The following is a 5,452-nucleotide window of genomic DNA, read 5'->3' on the forward strand; positions in this document are numbered from 1 at the left end:
GTTAGAATAGCCTTCAGCTAAGTCCATGGCTACGACCTAGCAAGGCGCCATTAGCCTTACAGTGCTTGTATTGAAGACTCTCAATTGTATCGTCAAGAGCGATGTACCACAATGATGTAATAAAGTTAAGTATCCGAGGAGCTACGTACTTTTCTCTATAGATCCGGCGTGTGTGTACGCGTGTGTGTACGCGTGCCTTTCGGTTACCCGTCACTGTGGACTGGCTGTCTTGTCAGTCCACTACAATCAGTCCCCTAGAACTTAGAACTACTTAAACGTAACTAACCTAAGGACATCACACACATCCATGCCCGAGGCAGGATTCGAACCTGTGGCCGTAGCGGTCGCGCGGTTCCAGACTGAAGCGCCTACAACCGCTCGGCCACACCGGCCGGACTCAGTTTCTTTAGCTCTTCAGTATATGCGGATGTCTGTACGACAGTCAAACGACGGTATGTCTGAACGGTCTTCTTGCGTGACTGATTTCAGTTTTTCTTTTCCTACTTTATATTGCCACCCAAAATGGTCGACGAGTGACTGGATTAAGGCCTTCGACCCGCTTAGTGATTTTACGTTCTACCAGAATTTTCTCGGGTTCTCGGCATGGTCTGTCGCTAGGGAATGACGGCGGAAAGTTTGGTATGCTTCACGCACTACTCTTCTTATGGACGCTCGAATTGTTTCCATCCCTAATCCTCTCACTTGGCACGTACGAATCCAAAGGGCAATTTACAATCATTTTTAACTTCGTCCATAATCTCCCTACGTCAGTCATACTGTAGGAAATTGGTGTCCATTCATCGTCTAAGTTTTTTCTAGCAGGATTTATTAAATTCTGAAACTTTGCTACGAATACTTCGTAATTTACTATTAAAATTCTGACAGTCGAAGTGCCTCTGCTTTGTACGTGATCTGATTTCGCTGCCTGAGCATCGACTGGCGAGGACCTCCATTTACCACCTAGCCTAAAAACTCCCCTGTCCACTCCACAAGTACTCTACTACTCGAGTAGCCGCTTCATTTGTGTAGGGCCCCCTGACCTATTAAGGGGAGTCCAACAACTCTGTACCCTTCAACGCACGTGCAGAAATCTGCAGTCATGACCGTTACAGTATAGACGCAGCCTCTGATTACCCTTCACTCGGCTCCAAACCAAAGGCCCCCAATCGACTCTAGGTATGATGCTGTAAATTGTGAGCCCTGTTCGCACCCTGCAGGCGAGGCCAACAGCCTTCACTACTGCCGCCAGCCGCCAATGGAGACTGAGGAAGGCCTCAGAACACAAACGACAGGCATCATTATGGCCGACCACTGCATTCTGCGCCCTCTATAACCGCAAGCAGGGCCTTCTGCACAAATCGGATGAGTCCTCTGGTAGACACACGAAGGCTGGACGCTACTTCCCTAAGAGGCTCCATAACACGTCTAACGCTAGAGCTCTTAGTAACTAGTAAGCCCTTCCACCCGTGTGTCTGCTCGGATCCTGCTAAGGGAGTGGCCATCCGTCCACTCACAGGGCGTACGGGCGAGGCTAGTCGACCAGCCTCCACATTGGTTCTCTGCCTCTAATGAAGCGACAGATTACAACCCGCTACTCGTCCTGCAGTGAGCGCGGATCCCCCGCGTCGGGTACACTAGATGGTGCCCCGACAGCAGAAACTGTGCGCGAAACAAGCAACACCTGAGATGTAATATGGGCCACGCTACTTTTCTGCTGCCGCCACACCCAGAGGCAGCGCCTTGCAGCCGGCTGACTGTGACAAGAGGCATCTTCAGCTGTTCGCAAACTGCGACCAGCTCCTCCTGCGTCTGTACACAGCACACACACACACACACACACACACACACACACACACACTATCCATCCTACTTGAAAATTAAACTGTGAAAACGAATAGGATAAGGCAAATATATGACTCACTAGTCTACTGGTGCTACAACAAAGGAGGCTAGTAACTGACTGAGCTGTGATCAATGTTGACTGGCCGTCTAAAAACAATAAACAAACGATGAGCGCGCGAATGTAGGAGTGACACTTGCTAAAATGCGTTGCTATGCCTCTCAAATACAAAAACACGCAATGAATTTAAGAAGTAAACTTTATAGGCTCACAAAAATACAGAAAGAATTTAAGAATTAAACTGATAAGACTCACGGCGTCCTCATGTGTTAGTCTCATACGATAGTCTGGTGGTGCCTTCTTCAACATGACAATGCTCGTATACATACACTAATAAGCCAAAAACATGACCAACGCCCACCGCGATGGATGATGTGATGGCGTGGCGGTCACGTGACGCGGTAGCAGAAGTATGTAGGCGGAGCAGGCACGGACGGGGATCACCGTATCGGAGATATGGGCTGCAAATTGGGAAATCCATTGAGATAATAAACTTTGACAAAGGGTAGATACACTGAAGCGCCAATGAAACTAGTGCAGGCATGCGTATTCAGATACTGAGATTTGTAAACAGGCGGAATACGGCGCTACACTCGGCAACGCCTGTATAGGACAACAAGTGTCTGGCGCAGTTGTCAGATCGGTTACTGCTGCTACAATGGCAGGTTATCAATATTTAAGTGAGTTTGGACTTGATGTTGAATTCGGCGCTCAAGCGCATCTCCGAGGTAGCGATGAAGGGGGGATTTTCCCGTACGACGTTTCATGAGAGTACCGCGAATATCAGGAATCCGGTAAATCATCGAATCTCTGACATCACTGCGGCCGGAAAGAGACCCTGCAAGAAAGGGAACGTCGACGACCGAAGAGAATCGTTCACCTTGACAGCAGCCCTTTCGCAAATTGCTGCAGTTTTCAATGCTGGGCCATCAACAAGTATCAGCCTGTGAACCATTCAACGAAACATCATCTATATGGGCTTTCGGAGCCGAAGGCACATTCATCTACCCTTGATCACTGCACGACACAAAGCTTTATGCCTCGGCTCGGCCCGTCAACACCGACATAGCACTCTTGATGACTGTAAACATGTTGCCTGGTCGGATCCGCCTAGACTCAAATTGTATCGAGCGGATGGACATTTAGGGGTAAGGAGTCAACCTCATGAATCTATGGACCATGCACCCCAGCAGGGAGCTGTTCAAACTGGTGAGGCTCTGTAATTGTGTGGGACGAGTGCAGTTGGAGTGATACGGGACAGCTGACAAGTCTAGATACGACTGTGACAGGTGACACGTACGTAAGCAACCTGTCTGATCACCTGCATCCATTCATGTCCATTGTGCATTGCGAGGGACTTTGGCAGTTCCAGCAGGACAATGCGACACACCACATGTCCATAATTGCTGCAGGGTGGCTCCAGGAACACTATTCTGAGTTTAAACGCTTCCGCTGGCCACCACACTCCCAAGAGATGAAGGTTATTGAGCACATCTGGGATGTCTTGCGTGCTATTCAGAAGAGATCTCCACCCCCTCGTACTCTTACGGATTTATGGACAGGCCTGCAGAGCTCATGGTTTCAGTTCGCTCCAGCACTAATTCAGACATTATTCGAGTCCATGCCAAGTGTGGCACTCCCGCGTGTTCGCGGGGGGCCCTACACGATATTAAGTAGGTGTACCAGTTTCTTTGGCTCGCAGTGTATTGTTATGCAGAGCCTGTGACAAGTATCTCGAAAACGGCGAAGCTGGTCGAATTTTCACGTGCTTCTGTCGTGAGCATCTACGGAAAGACGTAGGAAGACAGCGAAATTACCATTAGGCGCGAAATTGTTGGTCGTCCGCGACTGTTCACAGAACGTGGGAATCGGAGGCTTGTCTACTCTGTAAAGTAGAGTAGATGGTGATCCGTGGCATGTCCACTGAAAGGGCGCAGTGCTGGTGCACGCACAAGTGTTTCGGAGCGCAGCGTTAATCATACAATGCTGAACGCGGAGCTCCGCAGCAAACCACCCCTACGGTTCACATGTTGCCCCGACATCGTGAATTACGTATGAAGTGGGTAGGGGACCATTGGGATTCGTCGGATCCCTGATACGCTGAATCAGTGATGTATTTCGTTCCAAAAAAGGGTAAACAAAGTATTAAGCGGGTGGCCATAATATTGTGGCTCATCAGTGTATGTCACCTTCTATGAAGTGTCCGCGTGGTGTGGAGGCATTCCTATCGCCAACACGATCCCGAAATCTGTCGTCAGTGGGACATGTGTGGGGCCACTTCGGACGTTAACTCCGTCCCAGTGTCAATATCCGGCCACAAGTTTCCCAACCGAAGAGGTGCTTGTATCAAGACCAGACTGGGTGCAATGTTATACTGACAAATGGGGTCATACTGACAAGAACTTGGCACATTACTACGCGTCTGAAGAAATACAAGGGCAGCCAATGTGTTCACAGGCGTTCTTGATTATTTGAAAAGAAGGGCAAAATGACTTGCATAAATGAGTGGTAACTACATTGAGCAGCTCCTGTGTTGTCAACGGACAGATGGTCTGCATAGCTTTTTTTCTATTTTTAATCAGTACCGTCTCCTGTGGGCAAATGGAACTCTTTCTTTTAAATACTCCGGTATATATTGCGAACGGTAAGGGCGACCGTTGGGATGCTGTCGAAGGTAGTTTTATGTCTGATCATTTATCTCCATTGAGAAACATGCATTGAGTTCTGTCTACTAAGCAGTCCATGAATTCAATAACAAAGCCACCCCAGAACTGTGTAAGATCGTATTATAATTTACTTGGTGGCAATATGTAATTGTACTGCATGCTTTTCTGAAGTCTACGTCTAAGGCATCAATGTGGGCGACGTCCTCTTTGCAAGGTACAGGAAATAGAGTTTGGGTTCCTTCAAGGAACGAATCATGGATTGACTGAGCAGATTTATGGAACCCACATAACCTCTAAATCGTACTGCCTGACATGCATTTGAAGAGGTAGTAGAGCGAGCGGAAGTATTTGGTAACGTCGCCCAGATGCCGAATGTATCGCGTTCCAGTTCCTCGAGAAGAGAGCAGCAGTGGTCAGTTTATCGGTTGCCAACCAGTCATTCACTGCGATGGACAGAAGTAGGTCACATATCTGTGACACTGGCGAGAGCGTCGATGAGTTTCCGTGTAAAACATCCCCTTCATGCTCTGTAACGTACACAAAGTATTATAAACAATAATAATGAGACTCGCTAAGAATAACTCTCTCGGAGACGAAAGAAGGAGCAACAGCACCTTTCCGGCAGTGCCCACACACACGCCTCTCTCTTATAGTTTCGCCGTCTTTCCGGGGCCTCTCTCTCGCAGCCTCTCATCTCTCTCTATCGCTCAGTTTTCTTTGTCTCTCTCTCCCAGTCTCCCTATCTGCCTTCCTCCCCCTCTATTTCTGTCCCGCTCCACGTCTGTCTCACCTTTCTACTCTGTCGATCGGCGCTTCTCTCTCCCTCTTTCTATCTCATTTCACTCCTCTCTCCCCTTCTCCCTCTCTCTCTGTTTTTACCCCCGCC

This window comes from Schistocerca cancellata, chromosome 3 (genome assembly GCF_023864275.1).
Source record: "Schistocerca cancellata isolate TAMUIC-IGC-003103 chromosome 3, iqSchCanc2.1, whole genome shotgun sequence".
Taxonomy (NCBI): Eukaryota; Metazoa; Arthropoda; class Insecta; order Orthoptera; family Acrididae; genus Schistocerca; species Schistocerca cancellata.